Here is a 27,788-nt window from a genome sequence, read left to right as displayed (position 1 = left end):
GACATTACTGCAAATACTTTTTTTGAAAACTGTATAAATATTCAGTGGAATCCTTACCCCATTATGTGCATGATGAGGTGACTATTTTATATTGAAGCATGTCCACTTCAGCATTATATCCTTCTTGAAAGTCTCAGAATAAAACGCTAAAGCATTAATGCATTATATTTCAGGCTTTTATCCTATGAGGGGGTCCACGCAGGTGGGACCCAAAATGCATTTTAATAATGAAGTAAATCCATTTACCCAAATGGTCCTATAATGACCTCTTTATTGTAACCTTGCTTATCTTAAAAAGAATATTCACTCATCTAACTGGCTTTACAGTTTCAATTTTAAAATACTTACACATCAGCTAAGAACTGTTTTCCTTTTATTGTCCTACTCTGACTTTCTTAATTTACCAGATTTTAATATATTAGATTTTTTATGCTTTCTTCTCTTTTAATTGTCATATATTATACTCAAACTTAAACTGCATTAATTGACATTTCTGGTCTGAAAGATACCTATAGATTACTAGTTTTCAAGTCATTGCATTTTTTATTTGGAGCAGGCTAGTACAGTTGTAATAATTGCCAACTGGATGTAGTGCATAAGGTTACATCTGCATTACTGAGCTAAACCTGGCTCAGGCACATGCTTGAGCTCTATCATGTGATAATCCATGTCATTTAACTGCTAGCATGTTTTTTGGTGTGCTCTTCATCTAGGCCAGCAAGCACTTAGGTAAGACACTAAAGGATTTGGGGAATAGCATGGGTTAGGGAGTCTTCTTATAGGCAGTATCAACAAGGCCACCCTGGCCCAAGAGAGCAAATGGGTAGCCAGGCAAATGTGAGTTGTAATTTGCTAACGACTCTTGACTGGGTGTGGAGCATTTTGTTTTCTAGTACAGATGTGATCTAAGAAATTAAATGCCATCAAAAACAGGTAGAGTGCCGCCTTCTGATCCTGTTACCAGACCTATGCAAAGGATTTGAGTTGCTGGCATGGGAGAAGGGTAGACAAGGGTTGACTGTGACTTTCCCGTGGCAGGCAAATTCTCAGCCTGTGAGTAGGAGTGGATCTTGGCTACCTTGTCCTACCTCCAGTGGGTGGAACAGGGGTACAGGATCTGGTACTTTTCTATACTTTCCACTACCGTTTCTGTTAGCTGCCTCTTCAACTACCTCTTCAAAAAATTGTTCCGATTTGTAGACAGGGGTCTTAGATTTCCTTTTATTCAGTACTATTTTCCTGGAAACAAACTAAAAATTAAACACTCGAGAAACTCGAAAAAATCTGCTTTCTAGTATTTCTTTAAAAGTCTGACATATTTTCAGAATTTATTACCCAAATGATACTAAGTCAATAATTAGGCTCTCTTAGACAGCATCATATGACCCAAACTCTCCTTCCATTTTATCTTTGCATGACGGCAAGCCTAAAGTTCCCATTTCCACTTCTGTTTTTGCCTACTTTATACTTCACTAAACATTTATTTACAGCAGAATCTTCCTCTTAGTCTATTCCAATGTTACTGCTGAACCAGCTTTCTGCTATTACTCTTCAAACCCATTACCTTCCCGTCAGTGATTTTCACGATATGTTTATGTTTTTTTTCTGGTCTTTCTACGAAACCAGAAGATTTGTACAGTCATAAGATCTTAATTTTGGATCTAGTATCTCTTTTTTACCTGATCACTATCAGATCCAGGACTGAATTAAATCTTATTACTTCTTCCAGTTGTTTTAAGTACTACACAAAAATATTCTCCTGTAACCTACTTTGAAACACCTCTTGCATCTAACTCAAATACTTCTTTTACAACTTTTCATATATTTTCATACACATAGCAACATATCTATATATAACATACATATAATATGTCTGTATACATATATGATGATCATAGAGACCCTCATAAACCTAGAGAAAGGCAACTGAATTAATCATTCGACAAAATCTTCATGGATTTTGCATTTTCCATTTTCATTTGTGAAATTATTTCTGTATCTGCCAGCCATGTGAATTGTAAGACCTGCAAGCAGAGTGGTTGTTTTATAAATTATGCTTTCTCTCACTTATATGCCTTATATAGCAACTGACAGTTATTTTCTATTTATGTCTTAGCCAGACCTGTTCGTAATGCGATCAAAGAACATTTCTTGGAATTTGTAGTGGTACTGCACCTCTCAAGACCACCTGTACCTAAGCTGTGTTTATGAACAGAAAGACTTATTCTTTCACAATTATTTCCTGCAGGATTTAATAGATGAAGTATGTTTTCACATCTTGATGTAGCAATTCACTCAACTTTATTCTCCTCTTGTAGATGTTTCCCTGTGGTTACACTTACTCATTTGCTGAAAAATCATTCCTGTTTTGTTAGTATTTCCAGTTAAGCTTTCCTCATTGTTCCTAATATATCTAAAAATAAAGACTTTCTAATTGATTGTTTAACTGAGACATTATCAGTCTAAAATTGCAAATCAAAAATATACAAAGTATATTATTATCTTCAAACTACAAGTCTAAATTTTAGATTAGTAGTACTATTAAACAAGTAGTACTAATTAAACAAGTACTGTAAAACAACAGTTTCATAACTTAACAAGTTATATCAATACAGTATTCCCAAAACTAATTTTCTAAAACTACACTAATTTAAGTCAGTTTCATGTACTTCCTTCTAACAATAGTACACCATTGTTAGAATTGTATTATTTCTCATGATGACTAAGGCCTCATTCCATAACTACTCTGCTGTAAAATGAATACGACTATTAAGTAAGGGACTATTTCAGGATTTGTATTGCATTATATAGTTAATAAAAAGGACAAACCTTCAGTAAGCAGTAGTGACTTAACTGTATGCATGCCAATTTATACCATTTGAGGATATACCCCAGAAAGTCCTATCAGATTTTACGTAGTTTTTAATATTCTTTCTTTTTCTATGGATGATTTCATATAGTTCTTTTTTAAAAAAATCATTGCAGTTGATGCAACTTCTGGCAAAAATCTTCCTGCTACTGTTGTTCAACACAAACTCTATCCTTAGTGTAACTGTTTTAGAGATTCCAAATTGCCTCTGCTTTCTAATCCTTGTCTGTACTGTCATCCTCACGCCCAGTAAACAAATCTGGCAAAGAAGGTGCTTTTTTAATGGCCTCAAAATTATGCAAAAGTCCTGCCTGTAACTACATTAATTAAAAAATTTTAGGCACCATAAATTACATTCTCATTCACATCTCCAATAATTTTCTAGCATATTGCTATTATTACTGCTATTGTTATTACTGAAAATTACTGTAAGTATCAGAAGAGGCTTCAGTTATTTTACCCACCTAAAGCCAAAGTTCTGAACTGTGTGATGACAAACACTATGTTTTATCATGGTATTCCTTTTATTGCAATCCAAAGAATTCACATTATCTAAAGGACATTTAGTATAGCTAATAAAATATGTAGGTAGCTACTCCATAGAAAAAAAAACTTTTATTTACTATTTCTGCTATAACAGAGTGTGATTTTCAAAAATTCTGCTGATTTTTATGGATCTATATCTTTTAGTTGTCTTTTTTTTTTAACTCCTTATATTAATATCAATACAAAGTACTCCTTCCGCTAGCATTTTTCTTTATCTGCAAGTAAAATCTGAAAACTTCTGTCATATTATTTATGAACACAGGATGTTTGCTTTTATTCAGTTGCTCTTTTTAAGTTAGCATTCCTATATTGAACAAGTACCATAAGTCTTTATTTTTACAGGAATGTTTATCTCTATCCATAATTATTATTCCATGGATGTAGGAAGCATGGTACTTTGATCTTCTGAAGGCACATTTATCATAAAGAACTTTAAATGCTGTCTCTGAATTGTTAAGTTTATTCTTTTCCTTACTGGAAGTCCTAAAATAGCAGATGCATACAGTGTTTAGAAGTATATATATTCTTGAGTATATAGGATCATGCTTAAGGCAATATTTTAGGCAAATGGATGCATATGTACTAGAACAAAGGTACCGATATTGAACCAAAAGAGTTAGGAGAGTCCAGTGTAGAAAGGAACCAGAAACTTAGTTTAACAGAAGGAACCAGAGACTTAGTTTAACAGTTTAAGAGAAGGGGAGAAGACAGAGAACTCAAGAGAAGGATATAAATCAAGAAAATATTACTATAGGGAGAAAGAAAATAATTTCATCTTTTATAAAGCCATACTTTACCAGCACCCAACTTTGTAAAACTCCCCCACTTTCTGTAAGTGAGCCATGTAGGAATCAATTGTTAAAATAAAGACTAATGCTGTATTTTATTAAATCTATATGTCTTTAATATGGATTTTATACTCTTCACATTGATTTTACATTTCTACAAACATCTTTAAATCACAATTACATTAGGAAACCAGCACATTTTATATGAAGGCAGAAGAACAATATTTTTGACTATTCAAAACCTTAAAAAAATTAATGAGTGCCATATTCTTCTTTTTCTATGTCTTCACTACAGTACTATCAGTCCCACAAAACACTGGTATCAGCATCAAAGGAAGGGTCAGCAATGTTTCACGTCAGAAGTTAGGACAATACTTTCGACATGGATTGTCAGAGAGGTAGCAAGTGAAAAGCTTCAGAAGTTATGGTAGCTAAAAAGAGTCAGGAAAAGAAAAAAAAACAGGGAAAGATAAGATAATAAGATCAAAAAGGACAGGAAAAACAAAATACACAGAAAATGGCAACCATAACAATTGTGTTTATTCATATTAGAAATAGTACAAGAATACTGACAGAAAAGGTGAGGAATAAGGCAGCCAGTCTTAAAGAGGTCCAGAGAAAAGACCTAGTACATTATGAAATGCTCAGTTATTCCTCAATTAAGGTGACAGCCCACTCACTTAACTTTAGTTTGAGCTAGTCAGTTCAGAGCAGGATTCCTGTGATGTCAATAGACTGAAATGGGCACCTCCAGAGGGCGATTCATCCCATCCTAAGGTCTGAATATTGGACTCTGCATAACATAGTTGAAATGTAATTAATTTTGTGAAGTTCACTAGGTATTTACAAACCTAGCAGCATATCTTCAAGCTGAACACTTACAGTAACAGCATCTGGATTAAAGTGAGATACAGCATATTTTCAACTTCCTTTAATCTGAACAAGGAAAATTTACAAGTGACTTTCATCCACACAGACCATGTAATAGGTTTGTGCTGCATAATATTTTGCTACTGAACACTACTTGTGTGCATTACACTGTGCATAAAAATGAAGACCGACCCTAACAAAATAAAGGAAGTTTGTTTTTCTATTAGAACTAATTAAGTACTTCTGGGGCTTTATGTTTATCCACTGCAAATAAAAATTAAAGCTTGATATCACTGGGATTCTATATTTGCAACATTCACAACATTGCAGTAAGGGCTGTTTATAAAATACAGCATGAAGTCTCTTATTTAGAACTTATAAAAGTTTTATGAATGAACATGAACAGTACAGTTATGTCAGTTTTTCAGTATTCAGATCTTCCCTGGGTGCCCTTAAAAACTGCTGCCCAGTGACACAGACGTGGTACAGGAACAGGAAACCTATCGCATAGCAATTTGTAGAATAGTTCTTACGTAGACCTATCTGTATCAGCAGAAATTAATACACTATATTCCAAAAAGCAGATGTTACCATTCAAAAATTACTGTGAACTGGCACCATAAGGCCTCTCCTTGCTCCACCCATTTTCCACTCCAGTCAGCAATGGGGCAGTTTTAGAGGGGATGTACATTTACTGCTGTACATCTGCTCAGACCTCAGTTACACTAAAGTGTTGCTCAGGTGGACAGTTAAGGTATTTTAAGCATACCACTGGGTGAATGTAAGAAAACGGGAGGTCCTTATCTCTGTAGTTAAAAAATAAACGGGTTTTTGCACGGTAAATCATGAAGACCAGTTACAGTCACTGTGTGAATAATAGTTAATTGCTTAGTTAAAAATACAAGATTTCCCTAAACATTTATTCTGCTGTAATACCATATATACTCAGAGGAATAATGCAGTAACTAACCACATAAACTAACAAATTACAGAATTAAACCTTTTTTGGCAATTTCCTAATTTATTTTATTTTATTACAGCTTATGGATGAAATCCACATACTGATGTCTAACCTGTAACAAATGCCAACGTAAGTAATCCATTGTTCTACAACTACATTTGATTATGAATGGATTGACTTTGCCTAGTTCTGCTGAACAATTAATCAGCAGTTTCTATTTTCAGTTTCAGCATTATTAGAATTAGGTTTTACATATAAATTTTGCCATTCCTAACTGTTATTGTCTGTCTGCCTGCACTCTTTCCCAAATGCTAGAGAGTAGAATTAAATGAAATACATATTAAAAAATGGCTTTGATTTTGTCATGTCTAATAATGGAGTTTTTAAGAGCTAACCTGGGAACACAGAACATTGAAGCAGTCATCATTTTCTAGTAGAATAATGCATTTTGTGATTCAGGTTGGCCCTGCAAGTCAATTTAAAGCCTTTCTTAGAAGAAACCATGTTAAAATAAAAATGCACAGTGAGTAAAGTACAACTCAGCACAGCAGTTAGTCAGAACGCTGAAGTCTTGCTCTGTTTTCCATGCAAGCACAAAGCATAACATATCTGAGCACTAAATACAAAATATTAGTGCAAACACTTACCTGACTCCTCCCTTTTACCCTATTATTTCTACTATGTTCAGTAAGTTTTTCTAATCTTTCCTTCTGTAAGGGAAAATAATTTCCCCCTGCTTTTTCCTGCTCACCTGCACAATTTCTGAAATTTCAAATTTTAAAAGGGCTATGAATCCAATCCTGGGGTGAAATACCAAGTTCTGAAAGGTTTTAGCATGGTTGAAGATCAGTGGCTTAAATTTTGAGTGTTTGTGTTCTTTCATTTCCAACAAATACATAAATCATCAGAATAAAGTTCAGCAATGAAAATCTATTTAGGTAACTGTAGTTGTAGAATGAAATCACCATTCTGTGAAGAGCTCTGCTCATACAGCAAAACATAATGATGATTTTTATTGATTTGAACTATATCATTATCTCTTACCTTATTTTTATGCTTGGCTGTTCAGAGAAGTGCACGTCCACTTCTCTCCTTTAGCAGCCATTCTAAATGATGCACTGAATGTTTCAATGAATGAAATTATTTATGCCTTTAAACACTTTATAACCACCTTATTATATTTAAAAGGATATAAAAATCTGGTGTTAAGACTAGTATATTGTGCACAAATGTAAATATTTTCTCTCCTGTAACAATTCCTAAACATTTATTACCAGCATCCACTACGTACATTTTTAGATGCCAGCTCCTCAAAACACAAAATCCATTGTTAGAATATTTTTTCAAGTTGCTTAAAAGCCATAATACCAAATGCTGTTTCACAGATAGTATCAACATTTGATGTTTCACTGACATGGTAACAGGAAGTCAGCTCAGTGCAAGTTACTTTGTAGAAGATAGTACCAGAACTTCAAGGTGTTACCTCTCAGGAATCATGAACTCCTGCAGTCTTTAAAGATAAAATGACACATGACAAGCAACGAGAGTAATGCCAATTGTTTGGGACCAACACTGACTAACTAAAAGAATGATCTCTATATGCACTATAGAAATCTGCCCAAGAAAGAAACACCAGAATAGCTTTCTATTAAAATAAGGTACCCTCTAACAAAAAGGAAAAAAAAAGTATGCTTTATTTTACTATTGTTATGGTCATCTTGGTACATAATCTATTTGTATGGTCACATGCTGAAAGGACAATTAATTTCTGAATTTGAAACTTGAGCAGAAATCATGCTAAGTTTAGTCATAGACATAAATATGCAATCATAATCAATATTAAGAAGCGAAAATGTTAAATAAAAGCTTAAAACTGATTAAAATATCTGACAAAAAAAAAACCCACTGCATTTTAGAAAAGCCTTGCATTTAAGGAATGCTCTAGGACATTGCTTTCAATATTTTTGCTGACTCTTTAGTCTTCACAAACAACTTTCTAGGAATCAGGAAAGTAATAATTAAGAAAAGCGACCATACTGTTCATAAGTTTCAACCTGTCTCCAATAAGTGCAATAATCCACTGAAATTAGTTATTTATTTTTAGGAAGGTCATAGATCACAGAAAAATGTAAATCAAAGGGACTAGGGTTTAGAAACCTGAGATTTTTTTCTGCTGTCTAGTAAAACAAACATTATCTAAAAGTCATAACTCACCATGTGGAAAAAACCCCCATCACATTCTTATGAGTATTACATGAAGCAGGCAAAAGGAACAAATTAATTAATCTATGATCAGCGGATTTCAAATGATGGGACATGTCCCAGTTGAAGAAGGTGCAAACTGTATGTTGGAAAATGGAAACATTATTATTTTTGTACCCAGCACTTCTACAGCATCTCATTTGGATCCCTTTGTATTCACTGGTGAGGCCACACGACCAATACTGTGTTTGGGGCTCCTTGCTACAAGACAGACATTGAGGTGCTGGAGCACCAGAGAAGGGCAATGAAGCTGGTGAAGGGTCTGAAGCACAAGTCTGATGAGGAGTGGCTGAGGAAATTGGGGTTGTTTAGCCTGGAGGAGGCTCAGGGGAGCCCTTATCACTCTCTACAACTACCTGAAAGGAGGTTGTAGCCAGGTGTCTCTTCTCCCAAGTGATGAGAGGAAATGGCCTCAAGTTGTGCCAGGGGAGGTTTCGATGGGATATTAGGAAAGATTTCCTTACTGAAAGAGTTGTCCAGCACTAGAACAGGCTGCCTGGGGAATTTAAAAGATGTGTAGACATGGCGTTTAGAGAGACGGTTTAGTGGTAGACTTTGTGCTGTTAGGTTTATAGTTAACTTGATGATCTTAAGGGCCTTTTCCAACCTAAATGATTCTATGATTCTGTTCTAAGATTTGTCTGTCTGCATCTGCAGTGCAGAACCCCATACACAGGAGGCAGAAGTGTAGCAGGACAGAAGAGAAGCTTTAGATAAGAGAGATTCATAGGACCATTTGTACCTTTGCGTGTAACTGTTCCTGGAGCAAGCAGAAAAGTAGGTTTTCCATTCGAAAGGGTCGTGTGCAGGAACTGGAAAAGAAAGCGAAGTTCCAGAAGACATGGGGAAGGGTGTAGCTAGGGCAGGTGTGGAATGAGCAAGAGTCAGTTAGAGAGCTGTAGCCATGTTCAGTAGTAAAGTGACTTCCAACTGATCCCAGTATATTTATCCAACTGTGATCTTTCCACCTCTTGGAAAAATTCCTTTTCTGATACCTATTCCAATTCTTCATCCACATACACTCATCCCCAGACCTACCTATGTACCCCATCACTGCTTCTGTACCCATATGCCTTGTCTAGACTCATGAATCCCTCTCTCTTGTCACTCACAGATGACACCAGGAAACCACCTTTTTCTACACTATAACAGAAGTCACTCTCTCCTCTCTTACATGTTCCTTTCTGGTACAAGACAAAAATTCCCCTCTTCTAGTAGCTCAAGCCTGAGCAAAGACAACTTCAGAATCATATAAGTTAGCAACAGTTATTTAGCAAGATAATACAAAACATGCACAAGTCCCCTCATATATGTATCAATACATGAGTAAGAAATATGGAACACAAAAAAGTTAAACAGAACATGGTCACCTGCCAACTTTCTTTAGTCCCTTTTAAAACACTACTGTCAACAACATTTGTTTCCAGTATTATGTTTAAATTTCATAAAATGCACTATAATAATTTTAAATAAAACAAATTATTTCTTCAAGATAAACATATTTATACCATTTGAATACAGCTTATAATTTGGTGTGTCTAAAATTTGACACTGCCGTAATTCCTAACATAAATATGCACAGTATGTTGGAAAAGATAACATCTCGACAAATTACTTATGGATGTGCTTGTATGACGCTCAGGACAATAGGAAGTAAGGATGTCAAGGGCAATTAAATACAAATATTTTATGATGCTAGAAAACTTTCAATAGCAGAAAAAAAAGTAGTAAGAGACACGATACGAAGACACAAAAGCTTTCTACAATGTAAGATTACCATTCAAGGTAATTGGAGGAAGTTGGTCAAATACAAGGCATGCTAATACTCATACGGAAAGTTTATGTCTGTTAATAATGACAGAACAGAAAATTGTAAAAATCTCTTTTTCTGCATTGAGAAACCAAATATTAATTCAAAGATGAATCTATATTCTAATCTAGTGGAGTGGACAAGTTTAATCTTTGTCTGATGAGGATCCAAGACTTGCAAAATTATACTCACTTCTCAGGAAACTAAATCTACTAGTCAGCAGTAGACAGGAAAAGTCAGGCTAGTGAAGAATTTTAAGGGATACTTAGGGATAACACAAAGATTAAGAACCCCACAGTTCTGTTACTAGGGAATGTGTGATGGGGCCAGAAGGATTAATGCTACCAGGCTGCTCTTCTTGGCTCCTTTCTGGGAACCTCTTGCCGTTGTTTCTGGCAGAGAGGCATGCAACCAGTCTAAAGCTGAGAAAGCGGGGCATGCTCTCTACTTTTCCACACACCCCAGTACAGCAGTTCCCATCTTCTTTGGAACAACAGATCATTATCAGTCCTTAGCATTTTTCAAAAACTACCACACACCCACCTGACCAAAATTTTAATTGGAAACCCTATTTGAAGCACTATTAACTATGGGTTATCCAAACAGGTGTTCAACTCACCACAGCCTTGGAGTCCAGCAGGGGTTTGCAGACAACAGCTTGGAAACCATTCCAGCTGTTCCAAAGGTACAATCATGTCTTCTACTCCATCCCTCTGGACCTTCTGCTTGCTGTGTGAAACACTTCTGCTTCTTTATCTGATTTCCCACGGGAGTAATTTTAGGGCCTGCTACTGCTTTTAATTTGTGAAGTAGCAGCAAACTGGTATTTTCCATTGCCCAAACGTTTGTAAAAAGAAGTAAAACTGATCTGCCCATCTGTAATATTGCTAGTGCCAGATAAAGGAAAAGACAGACAAGAAAAAACATCTATGGATTTAACAGACTTATTTAGAGATTTACTTATTTACAGATAAGCTATAATTCTGCACAGGTTAGATTTTTACCACAACTGGTTTGTGATAAGTGGAGCTTTCAAGACCAGGAAACTGTTGGGTTTTGTGCACTTGAAAACATGTATCCACAAAACTATCGTAGATAAAACTCTTTTGCAGCCTTTTGTCATCCTAAAGACCACCTAAATGAAACAATACACTGACCAAAGGCGTTTTGTTTTTCTCTTATGAGAAACTAGGAGTTACAGTTCCCTATTAAAAGGAGATTTATAGTCCCCCTTCCAGATATTCATGGTTTTAGAGACCTTTTTCACATTACCTACTCCTCAGTCAACATTCTTCCAAACTGAGGAATCCTGATCCATTTATTGTCCCTGCAGCAGAGTTATTCCATACGTCTTAGTCATTCTTTTCTATATCATATACAGTTCTCATCAGTGCTCAAACCTGACCAGCACGTCATTTGAAACCTCTGTTTCAAATACTATTTTGTCACTTTTTGCTAGCATCAGTTTTATACAGAATGATTTTAGAAAATTATCTGGAGCTGCTAAAATCCATGCAAACCCCAGTAAGGTGGCTTGAGAGCCCTGGCATCTCACAGCAGCAAGATACTGCCGATCAGTAAGAGTGATATTCCAATCCTGTGGCAGGCAGGACTCCAGGTTCAAAACCTGTACTTTTGGCTCATTGAGGCTGTGAAACCCTAAGAAACAGAGAGAAAGAATCTTCTCTTCAATTTGCAGCTCCTGCTGTTAGAAAGAGCAGCTACAAGTCCCTGCCTTCCTGAGTGGCAGAACCGGTCACAGCCTGCTGAGCTCACAGTTTCTGGTGTGATGGCTGCTGTAATCCAACAGCCACTGCCTCTCTCTGATGATAGATATGACTGAACAGTGGGGTCAGCAATATCTGGCCACTCTGACAGCCAAGGCTCCTGGATCACCACAGGTCCTGCTGTGAGATCCTTCTGCAGCTCTTCAGGGTCAACAATAGGTCTCACTCCAACTGTGAATATTTTCCTATTATCACCTGCAATCTATATCACTTTTTCAGACTGTTTTATGAACAGGTGGACCAGAAAAACTGCCAGTACAAACCCTTGTGAGGTGGCAGTGTGAAAACTGCTCATTAGTCACTATACTGTTCCTTATCTTCTAACACTTTACTAATCCACAAAGAATTTTAAGTGACTCTACACTTCATTTTGTTAACAGTCTTTGGTTACAGAACTTCTTAAAAACTTTCTCACTCTTTCCTGTGAATCTGTTGATTCCTTCAAATAACTTGCAAAGCTCTAAGACAAAAGTACTTCTAGAAAAGCCAAGACGATGATCGCCTGTTACACCTATCCACATTCCTATTAATGGTATTCTTTATCACATTTACCGGCATTTTGTCTGTCATGGTAGCCAGACTTTTTAGTTCCATTAGTTCACGACCATCTCTAGAGCCCTTTCTAAAACTAGGGTCAAATTCATTATTTTCCATTCCTCTGTTATCAAGGCTAATTTAAGTGACAGATTACAAAACACAGTGCATGGCTCACCAATTTAATTTCTGAATTTTTCTAGGACTACTGAATGAACATGTTATTTGGCAATTTATTAATGTTTATTCAATCAATTTGATAAAACATCTTTTACTGCTATTTCAAATCTGAACTATTTCTTACAAAAAATTATTTCTATGTGGGGATATCCCTAATCTCCATCATAAATCTTGCCAGTGCACTGAGTTCAGTTGTTTCTTTCTGTGATGGCTTTGTCTTCAATATTCTCCTTAACAACAACTATCTCTTAAACTTACCTCCTTACTAACAAAATTTACACCTGAAAAAAATAGGGTTTGGTTTTTAGAATTTTAGCCCATTGCATTTCAAAATCTTTTTATTCTACTTTATAATAGGTCTACATTTAACTTGCCAGAATTGTGCTCTTTTCTGCTTTGCTTGCTTGGATTTTAACTTTTTTAAAAAGCTCTATTAATTTCTAGTATTTTCCTTTATTGTTGAATTGTGTAAGATAATTCTTATTCAACTGGGTTGGACTCAGAAAACAAAGCCCCTGTGAATTTTTTAGTATTTATTTAAACTGTACCTTCATTAGTATGCAAGTCCTTTTTTACACAACACTGGGCCTTTTTTTTCATTTTATTTTAATCTTTTCTCTCCTACAAGTGTGATAAACTTGAATATGATATCTCACTACTGAATGGTTCTTCTATTTGTTTTATGCTGATCTTGACCAAATCAAGGGCTGTCCTCCTCTTCTGGATTCTCTACCTTGTTTGCCCAAAAAGTAGTTATTGATGATATCTAAATACACAGCCTGTGCAAGATGGCGTAATGTAGTAGAATGTTAAGTTTATCCAGTCTATACTTATATTACCAAGGACTCTTGCTACAATCAAGCTTTTGGGTTGTACAGCCTCTCCAATCTCCCACAGTATTTCACAACTGTCTCCATCCCATAAACTTATTAAACCCTTATTAAACTTCTCCTATTCAGCTAATTACATTTTTTGTTTATTCTGATAAAATTATTCGACTATAATTTCTTTGGTACATACAGTACCATTTGTCTGCATAGTCTAATCTACCATCTGTATTTCAGCCAGCACTACACATCTCATCATCTCTCTATGACCTATACACTGACATTTCATTGTCCCTTTGAAAGAAAGTAAAGGGTTACATGCAGACTCTCTTACAGAAAAAGGGTGACATACCTGGGGAATTTCTAATGGAATTCATCCTTAACACTCCTCTGAAGAATCATTACCCTCAGGACACAATGGAAACAGAGCACTGTGAGATAGCAATGTGCCAACATACCAAATAAAAACTAGTCTAAGTTCCTTCTCAACAGAAATCAAATGGTATTTGAAAAAAAAAGACTGATAAATGGCACAGTTGTGGTTATTCAAGATTTCTGTACCAAGAGATGCTGTGTCAGGAAGGGAATGAACTCAGGATGCTATGGAAGTATAAAAAGTCCTTTAACCTTCTGCACACACTGCAGAACTTTGTGATATTTGCATTTACTTCCTTATATGAGAAGGGAGAATCTGTTCTTACAGCTATGGAGAAAATAGAGGGATGCTTTCAGGATATAATGTCAGTAGCTACTGATTTGAGTTTGACAGCTGAGAAGGCCTCTGGGGCTAGCATTTTTTCTGTTAGCTGCAACTCACTTCTTTCCCTTTTGTGAGGCCTCTAGTTGGAGAACCTTCTTTCTGCATTAAACATGACGTGACATTAGGCACAACAGAATCCAACAGCTACACTACAGCATCCAGCGGGTATTCATTATTATTTATTTCTATTACCATAAATCTTGGAAGGCCTCACCCTGGACCACTTCACATTATGCTGGACCCCGAATAAACACAAAACAAAATATAGATGTGCTTAAATTCTACATAAAGAGACAACAGAGAAATTATGGCAGAGTAAAAATGCAGTGACACAGTACTACTGTGATACGTGTTGGCATTAATATACCTGCAATATATCTGTTGTCTAGTGAGATTGTTTTAAGGTTCACAATATACAAAACTTTTAAGAAGAAATTTAAAGGAAGATAGTGAACACTTCTGTTTATGAAGAAGTCAACCAATACACGAGAGGCAGCCGAGGAGAAAATATCCAGTGTGGTCTGAAAATGTAATGACTGAATGATGGAAGTTGGCATCCTATGTTGATCAAAACCAGAGTCAAACTCTTGATACTGAAGGAGAGGTATCAGGTAGAAGTAGTCTTGATGGGCCTTGAAAATAAAGACACATATCTTATCTTTATTGCTTTAAACTGAAGGAGGAAAATGAAAATACCAAAGGAGTAAGTTTGGAAAATGATATTTACAGTAGCGTAGCACTTGGACTAGCTAACAAACATGGCAAGGCTGCAATTTGTCAAGGCAAAAGTAAGAGATTTTCCAAGAAAGACATGATCCATGAAAAACCTGGCTGAAAAAATAAAATTATCTGACGGAGAAGAATGACCATCCTTAAAGAACTGGAAGAAGATTCCCAAATGCAGATTTACAGATTTACTAGATTTGATGACAAAACAAATGATAGCATGACAGTGTCTTTCATACAGGATGCAGAGAGGTTTTCTGAGGGCATCAACCTAAATATGAAAAAAACTACTAACAGAAGACCAATAATTCTAACTGAAAAAAAGAACTGAGAGCACTGCTGAGGAAAATTTTCATGCATTACATCTTATTAGGACTGGAAAACAAGAGGTATATGAAACACAAAACATTGTTTTTCCCATAAATACTGTGAAATGAGAAAATTCTTTCATGTCACATTTATTACTAACTTATTACAGATATCTGTGCTGCTATGTTTTGACTTTCAAGGGTTGAAGAAAAACAATGTTCATGAAGTTAGAATATGAGGAGGGCCTCATTCAACACAAAGACATGCTACAATCCAGTTTGAAGACAGGACAGTGATGATACAAGCCAAACAGCAGTAGAGAAAAAGATCTCACAAACTTACACGTAAAATGCTTAATGTTCAGGCACATTCCTTTGCTCTTTCTTCTCAGTGCATAGAAGGAAACTTACTCTTTGCTGTAGTACAGCATTTCAGCTCTTGAGGTATTCTCAAGCCCACACAATGTATAGCTGTGCAGCAAATGCCCACTCCCTACATTCCAAAACATCATCTCCTTCTCTTGTTACCTAATTTCTTGCTTTTTTCCTGGTTTCAGTCTTTTACAGCATCACAGCATAGGTTAAACCAAAGAAGCAATCAGATCAGGTGCTCAACAACAGAGGTTAGCAGCACCGAGTAGTGGAGAGCTGGTACAGCTCCTCCTGTAGCAGGAGACAATTCAGAGTTCCTTTTCTTCCAAGCATTTGTAGCAGCACTACTGCAGGTAGAACAGAGCTGTGCCCCAACACTATCTCCCTCAAAGTACTGGGAAGCTGCCATTATGGGAAGGTGAAGCAGTCACACTCAGGTGACCTGCCTATCAGTAGTGATGAGCGAAAAATATCAGATACGGATGAAACATCCAGAGGATTCCTCATACCCCACTCACTGGCATGTCACTTTCCTTCCTTTTCTCCTCTGAAACTAGATCTATTCTGAAGCACTTCTTTTGGTCTAGAGCACAGCTAGAGAGCTGTGTTTAGATTGGTTTGGGGTTTTTTTGCAATCACCTAATCTCCCTCTGCTTTTCTTTCTTTTACTCAATTTAATGCAAGTAAGAATATATGGCAAATAGGCTCAAAAGGTAAAATCAATAAACCAATAGTTCTAAACATTTTTTTTTAAATTATGCCAATCAAGATTTTTTTTTGCAAAATGAAACATCCAATGTTCTCAAATCAGAATTTTATTGCATATTGAGAAATCTGCATTTCATTTTATATTGCAAAATCTCAAAAGAATCACTATCAAAATTTTTAAACTAGAACTCTGAAAATTCCCCTTCTGAAGAAGATGATGCATATCAAAATTATTAAGTTCTGTGTTTGAACAAGAAATTACAGCTTCTGCTTAGCACTAATGTTATTTAGCAACCCAGAGTCCTCTGTTCTCAGTCGTAACTGTCACCTTGAATCCCCAGTTTATACAGGTAATTCACAACTAGTCAATGCATCTTCTTCAAAATTTCAAAGTCCTTATTCTTCCCTCCAACAGAAAATGAAATAAAAACCAAAGCAAAAACTTAGAGAAAAGCAGTTACCAAACGTTTTAAACTTAAATCTACCATATATTCAGTGCAATTAAAAATACCAATAGCTATGCATTTAATTCTCCTTTCAGGTGTATTTTTCCCACTCAATTTCTGTCTTTTTTTTTTTGTTTTCTTTGGGGTTTTGTTTTTGTTTTCTTTTTCTAATTGGAGTCTTTAGTCTGCTTCTGATCCAAGTCTGATTTCTTCTTTGGTCATGCTCGTTCTTCAAATTACTTTCCTTTCATTCTGCTCTTGTGCCAAGCAATAAAAATAATCCGGTCCTCCTAAACCTTCGCTCATCAATTACTATCTGTGTCCTTGCTCCATGAGAAAGAATCTCTAATTGTCCTTACACACAACTCCTCTAGATGTTTACAGCCCCTTGATAATTATTCAGAAATTCAGTAACATTTCCAGTTTTTCCATTTTTTTGACACTAAGACAATTGAAAACATTCTTGAATTTGAATACCAGAAAGCAAATACAACATCATAAAAAAGGGCATAATTTACAATACTCCTTTTGTTATACAGGAAACCCCTACATATAGTTTTTGCTCATTTGTATATAAAAATAGGAGTCAAAGCAATGACTGTACCCATAGCTACAGGAAAAAAACTTCCTCCTAAATCCAAGCATAGATATTTATAGTTATTTTTTGGGTGAATCCACTGATATATGATATGGGTAATATGTAGTTCCTGCCTAAAACTTAGCTAATCAGCATGTATGATCAAATTCACTCATAATGCTAGCTCAGTTAAATTTAACCAAGTTACACTGACAGGAGTATAAGTGTATATTTATTAAAATGTCAATGTTCAACTCAACAAGACAATTATCTCAGTAAATGAGTTTGCAATATTTACACAACTATTAGCAATATAAAAGGTTTTATAGAGCTATACATTTCAGAATGTTTATGGGTGAAAACACAGAGCAAGTCAGAGACATGCTATTCTGAAAATAAAGAAAATAAACATATTAAAACTCTCTACCTAATTGCAGTATAGAAGGACTTGAGGTTTCCACGCTGAGTTACCCAAGAGTAATGAAATCCTTAACGAGTATACTTTTCTAACGAGTATACATTTTCTAAAATGAACTGAAGTAATTTGACATCAGTCAAACCTCTTGATTCACTTTTTTATCATCATACAGTACAGACTAACTATTGAAAAAATCAATCATTTCAATGTACTTACAGCTGAATTTTCTCATGTGACCAACTATCCACAAAGTCTCAGTGCCATTAAGAAGTTTTGAGGAATATAGTATTTGGTACTGCCAAAAAAACATAATTAAAAGAATGCATGTAAATTATAATCATTTTCTAATTAGAAATGTTTTATGATTACTTCATGTCTAAAATACATACATTATCCCAAAAGGCAGGCTCCAGCACAATCAATGATACACTGACAGAATTCACAGTTAGAAGTCACAGTGGGGTCCTGATCTTGCAACTGAACTTTCACAAAAAGAACCCCGCACTACTGCAGAATCTCCTGAATTTCAATAAGGCCCTACCCACACATAATCAATTACAGTCTGCCTATGTGGGAGTAACAACAGCGAGAACAGGACCTGTTCCTCCACACACCTGCAAAAATACCAAGATTAAAAAAAAATAAAATTAGTAACATGCAGCAAAACCTATTGATAGCCTGTTTTATCACAGCATTTACCACATAATAAAGGAGTTCCATACATCTCTAAGTTGCATATTATTTATTGGAATTTTCAGCTTATTCTTCAAAGAATGTTGGCTTAAAATTGCTTATGGATTTTACATGTAGTGGCAGCACATTATGGGAGCTTCTACTGATACACACTTGAAATATAATTTTTTAATTATTATTTTCTAAAACTTAATCATCCTAATTTCTTTGGTCTATTACGCAAGTCATTTTTTAGTGCTTAAGCCTTCTTAAAATCTGTCCCACAACACCCATTTTAGGGACATAGGATATGCCTGTGAATTTATTGAGGTGTGCATAATTGTGAGAGTATCTGACCACACAGAGAAGCATCCAAGACCAAAGTCTTTGAAAATACATAATGAAAAGCATTTAGTGTTAGTCATTTTTAGACTAAAAAGGAGCAGCTTTTTGAAACAAAAAATCCTCATGAAAATCAGTGATAATTAATTGTTTGCTAGGTTTAAGCACTTAGCAAACAGTGTTTAAGACATAGGAAGCATCCAACATAATGTTAAACAAGAATATACCACCATTTTGCTTCTCACACAAAACTTAACATTCATGATTTGACCCTACTCTTCTTATTAAAAACACATCCATATTGATGTTTAAAAGGAAAACGCTTTAAGTTACAATGTTTTTATATATTATAAACCATTTAAAAGCAGATTAGCCCTAGGTTCCATTAAATAATATTTAACTGGTGACACTGCAAGACTACTGGTAATAAGGGTTATAAGAATGACCAATAGATCCTAGAAACATGCAGAAAACATTCCTTTTAATACAGATAGCATTTGAGAAACAATGATATTTAAAAAAAAAAAAAAAATCTAGAACCAAATGAAAAGATTTGAGAATCTAACAGAAGAACCAAAATTTTCATAAAACAGAATGCAGGTTTGGTTTGGGGCTTTTTGGTTGTTTTGTGTTTTTTTTTGGTGATGATGAGTTGGTCTCCTCTTGGCTCTGATTTCATGAAAAAAACAAAAGTAAAATTAGCAGAAAAAGGAAAAGAGTATCACAGGTTTTTGTTCCTTGCTGCCAGCTTGAAAACTGGGCAGGAGGACAAACAAAAAGTTGAAATTTCAGGATGGTTACCTTACAGTAATGAACTGGCAGTGTTTCTTCTCATGTTACTGCTTTTAAATTTTACATTTCATATGCATGACTCTTAGGCTTCTGTTACTCTGAGAAATTCAACTTTTCTAGAGAATACAGCACTAAGTTCTGTTTAAAAAGTATAATATCTTGACCCCTGTCTAACATTGCACAGAAAGTTTAAAAGTATCAGACATGTGCCAAATTAGTGCGCCTACATGGTGAGTGAAGCAGTACCTCTGGCAAGTGTAATCCCATTTCTCACTGACTGAGATGAATGGACAAACTAGACCTTTCAGGACAATTGTGACAAAATCACGCAGCTACAGATTTAGCATTTCCCAATTTGCAATGCAATGTGGTAACCTGATGCAGCTTGATCCCAATATGGTTTTCTATCCCTATATCTAGCTCCACATCTTTCTTCACAATGGAAGTTAATTGGAATACAATGCGTATTTTCTGTACTGTTCCAAGAGTGTAGGTTGTAGGATGGGTCAGGGACAGAGAGCAGCAGTCTAAATTACAGTCAGTTTCTGGAGAGAGCTGAAAACACAGTTTTACAATTTTGACAGCCTAAGAGTAGCTCAGAGGTAACATCCAAACAGTCAAAGAAATCAAATACTGAAATTATCTCAACAGTTCCCTTCTCTGACATGGACAGGAAAAACATGTTTCTAATTCAGGTATAGAAACTACCATAAAATGGAATGTTTCTCAAGTGGTTTGGGAGACTAGAAGGCCCTGGCAAAACCAAGTTTTTTTCATGACTAGCAGAAGTAACGAAGTCTAGTTACTTATCAGCATGCTTGTAGGTGCCACCAACACATTTCTTCAGTAACCCCGGCCTGAACCTAGCCTGGCTGTTTTCCCATTCCTTTCTTAACAGATTTCTTCAAATTCCAGCTTCTGACATTTAGGAGAACAAGAGGCAGCTCACAATGTGGCTAGGTCTGAACTACACATGTGTTGACTGGCAGACCAACCAAGCATGCCGACCTGCAAGTCAACAGGTTGAACAGAACAGAAAATATCTGAGTCCATGCTGCAGCTTTTTCTACCCTGGGGGCACTAATTTGAGTCCTTTCTCTACTCACAGCTGCTAAGTTTCATTCAAATTGCAGAAACTTGACTTTGTGACCTCTAACTCTATATCAAATAGAGCTGAAATTAAGCAGTGGATTCAAAAATTATTAGGAGATAATGTGATCCTACATATCTTGTTTTATTCAGAAACTAGCATGAAAACACTGTAGCATAATCACTGGGAAAATAACTAGTGATTCTTATGTCACTTACTGTTTTCATTGAGGAGTTATACCACAGTCAGCTATAACAAAACCGATTTTTATGTGGTGATAGCATAAACGAATCCAGAGAATGTAGAGAGTGTTTCAATAAAACTGGCTTTGTTTTGCCACAGTGAACAGGGCCCTAAATACAGGTTGCTTCATAAAAGTGAAAATTTAACAGAAATACAATTTTTATTTTTTTTTAACTTACCGAGAGTATAACTGACTGCCCTTCATGGAGATCCCTGCTTCTCTTCCAACTCCATGCTGTCTTTCCTAAGGCTTAAGAAAAGTTCAGTGATACATATTTCCATGAAGCAGTGCCATAAAGTCTAATTCAGTGTACCTGGACTATTCAGTCTATTCAGTATACTTGGGCTTTTGTAGAGTTTCTGGTTGGTGTGGTTTGTATGGGCTTGCTTTGTTTTGGTTTAGTTTTGGTTTTTTTTAATAAATATAGTGATTTTTAAAGCATCACCCTAAAATTCTGATCTCACTGCCTGGATGCAGATACTGGTGTTCCAAATTAACGAATAATTTTTAATTATATGCAAATCCCAGTTCTCTTCTCTATACATGGCATCCACAATACTCTGCTTACCCTTTCTATTGATACAGCACTAAATTTTGACTTCTATGTTTCTCACCAAAAGACATACTTGAAATCAGAAGGTTTCATTTGTAGCTGGATTCCAGGAACTGATGAAAGAAGGAAAGAAAGTGAAAAAGTATAATGACCTCCCTGAAACTCCAGTAAAAAGAAGAGAGGCAAAGAATAATCAGTGTGGAAAAGTTAATAGAAAACTGGACATTAGAGGAAAGGTTAGCATGACAGAATGGGTATAAGAAGAGTCAGGGAAGTGAAAGTGATTCAACCAAAAGAGAATGGAATAAAAGAAACAAAATTATAATCTTAGCAGAGTAATGAAAATGAGCTTTTCAAAACTGTTTTGAGATTGGCCCATCTCTTCTTCTACTGCAGTAAAAGAACTACATCAATTCAAAAAATGCTTTAGGAAAACCTTAAAGCCACTTACCTTGAACCATTTAACTTTAAGCATTTGGAGTATCTAAACTGTGTTCAGCTAAAAAACTAAAGTGCTTAAATTTGAAAATAAAAGTAACGATGTTGTAATCATTCACTGTGTCAGTCCTATTGAGCATACATTCAAATTTGAGCCCCAACTCCTTACCCAAATAACATGCAGACTCACCCTTCGGCACTAGTCTGGATCCAGCCTATTGGTTACCAGATAGGTAAAGTCAAGCACAAGATGTAAAAGACTACTGTGGATTCAGACTTCTCTCTCAAAAGCTATACTCATGCAAGTATTTAAACTTAATATAAGATTAACTGTTTGATGCAGCAGAATGTAAATAGTTAAGTGCTTAAAGTTAATTCAAGAATCAGCCCCCTAAAAGAAAACTACAGAAAATGTGGCTGAGAAAGAACAAAGAAACAGATTGTTGAATCTGTATTAAAAATAAATGACCTCTGGGTTACATCTCAATGCACTGTGCCTGAAAACTGCTGCTACTTTCTGGCTTAAGTTTTAAACCTTGTTTTTAAAACATGTAATGGTAAAGAACCCCATCAAAGGCTAAATTAGTTCAGTGGTTGATAACAGTACTAAAGTAATTCTTAACACAGGGTGTAGTTTAGATATTGGTATAAAGGGTTCACCATCTCTCCTGACTATTTAAACACACCGGCATTTCCAAACTCAATTTGGTAAACAGCTGGAACAGGGTTAATAATCCATATTCCAACAGGAAAAACTGGAAATCATAAGCCACTAATAGGGTTCTGTCCCTTTTACTTCTTACTCTACAATAGTTACTAAAGGGAAACAGATATTGAGCCATTTGTTGAAATACCAAAAAAGGCCTGGGGCATCTCTCAGCATCTTCTGTGAAGTTCTGATCACTGTAATCTGTCTCCTGAACTGCATTGTGTGCACTCTTATTTTAAACTGTCACCTATCTAAATTATCACAAAGCCCAAATAGCTCAACAACTATATTCTCACATGCAAGCCCCTGCTACTACTATTCCATCCTTTATCTATAGCCAAAAAAAAAAAAACAAAACTCCCTGTTTTTATGATATATGTTTAATAAATCCATACATATAAAAATCATTACTTAATGATTATTAGGAAGACTAAAGACCTGATAAGGCAGTGAATTAGAGAGAAAATGAGTTCCTCTGTAGATTCAGTTACCTTTTCTTAAAATGGCTAAATAAAATAATGTTTTGTTCTCAGAAGAATTATGAGCACTACCAAAATTTTATAAATGTTGTAAAGCTCAGAGTTCAAAATTTCCCAGAAACTGGGAAACTAGAGAAGCAAATGAACAACTTTCATCAAGTTGTCTTATAAGAAATAAATTGAACAGCAAAAGAGCAAACAAATTAGTACTAGCTAAGAGCATTTTCAGATCCTTCGCTCCTCCCTTCATTTCAGCAGCATTTCATTTAAATGCAGGCATACATATCTGCAAAGTTTAAGCTTCAGTCTTTTAAACAGCTTCACATATCTGAACTTCACTCTTCTAAGAAGTGCTGCTGATAAAACTACTCATGTGAACAGTGTCAAGTACCTGCACAGGACTAAGGTTAAAGAAAGTAATAAAGAAATGAGCTAATGAATGCAGGGTATCACTAACAATTATTTCTGAAAAGTGAGGGACAGCAAGGAAGAAAGCAAAGCTTGAAAAATTAACAGCTGAAATATGAGGGGTGGAGGAGAAATTAGGTTATGGCCCCAGAAATTAACCTACAAAAATTTAACTTCAATACCTTTAAAATAACAGAATCAATGCTAAGGAGAAAAAAATAATAGAGCATCCCTAACTTAGCAGTCATGACAACCACGCTATTTTCTCACCATTTGATGAGTCCTCTTCAGTTCAAGGCTGAAGTTCATGGGTACTGTGGAGAAGATCACTTGGCAACTGCTCTGCTGTAATTAATCCATGAATAAAGAATAGGCTTCAGTTTTCACAGATACCAAGCCAGCACTTTTCACAACCATTAAATCCACAAAAATATTAAAACATTTAGAAGTTACAGATAGGCCATTTTAGCAAAACTTTGCCACAGAACCTAAGTTTAATACCAAATCCTTCCTTAAATCCTCAAGGACATCTTCGTTATTATGAGTCAGGCCTATAGGTATGTTGGAGTCAATATTAAAAGATGCGAACAAAATATAGTAAATTCAACCTTTTGACAACTACATCATTAGTTTTTATGCAACATTCAGCACTTTAGTGGCTGAAAAAAAAAGCTAAATGGAAAGTGTGCTACTGAAAAATCAGGAGGTAAAAAAGCAACAAAACCCCAATTTTATTTTTGATCTGCAGGTTCATAGGAAGTCTAATAAACTATATGCAAGTTCTAAGCCAGTACACGCTTCTTGCAGTCTTTACAGTCTATAGAAGCATCCCTAGATCAGGTCTATTCTGGCAAATTCAAAACTCTGTTTTCATTGTACAATAGTCAGTTATGTCCACTTCAGTCTTTTCTAAATTACAGTGTCTATCACTGATAGCAGACTGAAATTGCAAAAGCAATCCCAAATCTTTTATTTGTCAGGGCAAATCAGAAACTGATGGACTACAGAAAGAAGTAGAACACTCACACATGAAAGAGAATGTCCAACTACAGTTAGTAGATTATTAAACTGAAACTTTAAACTTCAAGTGATACAAAATTTACAGAGGAGGCCTGAAGGGAGGCTTAGGTGAACCTATAACAGGTATCTAGAAGGCTGGATGAAAATCAGGGGCAAGGCAGGGCTCAACCTAGAAAAATAAATAGAAAAAAATTCAAACTCCCACTGGCTGTATGCCCACATACAATACAAACACAGAAATACACACCAGAATAATATGTAGGTGTGCAATTATTATAATTATGTGGGTGCATCTTAGTGCCCCCAAACTTGTCTAAGTTACCTAGGAACTGATCCAGATGAAATGGAATAACATGCAAGAACCCAAGCAAGCCAAAGAATCTAGCTAAAAAGTTACATGGTAATGACACAATGCCAGTTTTCATTACAACAAATTCCTCTAATCCTCACAGTTGTAAAATAAATCTTGGAAACACATAGCAAGGTAATTTGTAAAGCAATGCGTGCCTGAGTCAGAAGACAGCCTGCAGCTTTCTAACCACTCCTAGCTATGAGCATCTGTTCTTTCAGCAGATAAGTACCTTGCTTTGGTTTTGCCCCCTCTCAGCTGGACTAGACAATTCAGTATATACAAGCACAAAGTCTGCTGCATATAGGAGACTCCAAGTACAAGAAGCTGTGGGGATGTCAACTCAGCAACATAGGTTGTACTATAAACTGCTCTCTCTAATGATTTTCTCTAGACTTTTTATTTACAAATTCAGGATCTCAAGATCCTCCAGGGCCTAAATCCAAGATTCCTAAAGAAGGGCCTAGCCTACTAAGTCTCTAGACTGGATCCAGGTGTCAACAGTTTCCCTCATCCAACACAAGAGAACCTATGCAATGAATGGGAAAAAAAGCTCTTATTTCCAGGGACAGAACTTTCAAAGGGCTGGTCCAAGTTTAAGGAATGAAAGTGCCTAGAAGCTAAGGGCCATCAGAAACCTAACTGCACCTTGCCTGAAAAACAAAACATGTTATTTCAACCTTGCCTCACTAACATAAAGACATTACGTTATGTATGTGGGAGAAAAGACAGATAAAATAATCTGAAAACATTCAACTGTTTTCAGCACATGCTCCTTCCCCTGGCAACAAGAGAATAGCTAATATGACAAATGCTGGTCATGTCACTTATTATAGTATGAGGAGATTCTCTGACAATTTAATGGCACTCTCTGAGGAGAAGAACTGAAACATAGGACAGACACTACTGGGAGGTGTTCAGATAGGCCTGTAATGAAAACTGCATTAGGAAAGGAGTCCATTATAGAAACTGCAGCTTAACCTTGTATTTGCTACCACAGCAGAGAAGACTCTAATAAGCCCAAGTGGTTTGGAATGGAAATTTGATCTAAAGAATTGACATCACTTTTGGTGAGGTTCAAAATCCCTTTTTCTCCCTTCTGTCTTCAGCTGTGTTCCTGCTGTGACTTTTTGGCTTCAGTAGTCACTGAGGAAACAAACTGATCATCCTCTCCCAGATGCTACAGCCAGGGAATGCAAAACCCACCTCGTATTACACAGATTTTTACACTATAGCAATTGCTTTTCTCACTTGTTCTGATTTTCAGTTAAATATTTACCCATTCTGATCCTTAAATTATTGTAATTGTGCATTATTTAAATTAAGAGATAAGCATGAAAGACATAAACCAAGACTATTAAATTAGGTTTATGTTTTGGGCAGTCCTAAGTAATTCTGAGAACAATTATTATGTAATATCACTATTAGCTTCTTAAATCTGAAATACAAAAGCATAATAATGAAGAGAACTACTCAGTGTGCTTACATATAATAATATATATTTCAGTCTGTATAGGATTGGGGCCTATGTGCATTAAGCATGGAATCTGAGAGCAAGAACTAGATATTAGAGGATGTAAAAATTTGACTTTCATTAAAAACCTTAATGAAATGACATCTGAAAGGACAATAGTGTGAGTCATATTAGAGAATACCATCTGTATCACAGAAACAGTGTATCATAGAATATTGACATACTACCTTCTATACCTTATTTCTATACTACAGTTGGAAAAATGGGTAAAAAATAATAGCTAGAATTATTTTAGGGCAAAACTACACCTCATCTAAGTAAAGAGAAGTGGTATCACCAGCACCAGCATCATATCTTTTTTTTTTTTTTTTTTTTTTTTTTTTTTTTTTTTACTGTTTTCACTGCTATTTCTAGTGCAAAGTTTTATTTTCACAAGAACACAGCCTTCAGGAAAAAAAATTTTAAAAATATTTCTTTTCAGTTGAAAGGCACACTTTGAAAATTTTGCTCAGGGTAATTTTATTAAAAGAAGAGCAAAAATGTAAATACACTGCAAATCATTTGTATTTCCTCCTTACTAATAGAATGGCTTTACTAATAGAATGGCTTTACGAAGTGAAGTTTTTTCATCTGGCTCATTTTCACTGAGAACCTGGTTTAAAAAATTAGGAATCTCTTTCTTTAGCAATACCAAACTTCAAATCCGAGGAAAATATAATAACAAATGCCTAATATTAGTTATGTGATTACTTACATGTTGCCTTGCACTACTTTTGTCACTAAGGAGCTCCAGAATTATATACTTTCTGAGTAGCAGTAGTTTTCGTAGCCATGACGGTCTAAGTTCTTTGAGCCCAAAGGCTTGGCGTTTTCTACTATGGCAGTTAGTTAAAAAAAAAAAAAAAAAAAAGGCATTACCTCTCCCTTTCAAAAACTTGTTCTGCTTATACTTTTGTCAGTGCAGCTCTAGCAGGGAGCAGTGGAATCATGAAAAGCATTAGGCCCTGAGCCTGCTAACGCTCGTCTGCCAGCAGTCAACCGAGTTCAAGATGACTCGCTCACAGACGTGAAGGGAAGATTTTGAAAGTCAGTGGGAGCAGAGCTCCCAGACGCTCATTATGTACTTTTGAAAAATCTTCCCCGAAGTCATGGGAACAACAGCTTGCAGGTCTCAGGCCTCTGCTTTCTTTTCCCTTTTTTAAAAAGCGCATGAGATTTGAAAAAAAGCAAACCCACAAAACAGAACAAAACACTGAAGTCAGAAAGCCCGAGGAGCGGCTGGCAGGGATGCGCTGGATCTCCCTGCCGAGGCAGGGTCCGCGGAGCTCCCAGGGAAAGACTCTCAGCAGGCACAAGTCAAGTGCAGACAGCGAGTGGCTCGGGCGGCACCGCAGCCTGCCTTCCTCCTGCTGCTTTCGGCAGCTCCCTAAACTCCATCTCGGCTTCCCCATCCCTGAGCGGGGCTGGGA

The 27,788-nt window shown here is 35.9% G+C and overlaps 1 long non-coding RNA gene across 1 annotated transcript in view; it reads left to right on the top strand.

The window, feature by feature from the left end:
* LOC114059555 overlaps positions 1-27,788 on the top strand; it is a 49,497-nt gene extending 21,709 nt beyond the window's left edge. The window contains exons 2-4 of the long non-coding RNA XR_003571693.1: positions 6,114-6,163; positions 8,843-8,844; positions 27,279-27,788. This is a non-coding gene — a long non-coding RNA (uncharacterized LOC114059555). The remainder of the gene's footprint in view (positions 1-6,113; positions 6,164-8,842; positions 8,845-27,278) is intronic.

The sequence above is a fragment of the Empidonax traillii genome, unplaced genomic scaffold, assembly GCF_003031625.1.
Source record: "Empidonax traillii isolate 1590-97213 ecotype Southwest subspecies unplaced genomic scaffold, ASM303162v1 scaffold232:size1090087, whole genome shotgun sequence".
Taxonomy (NCBI): Eukaryota; Metazoa; Chordata; class Aves; order Passeriformes; family Tyrannidae; genus Empidonax; species Empidonax traillii.
This window is presented reverse-complemented; position numbering and strand designations above follow the sequence as displayed.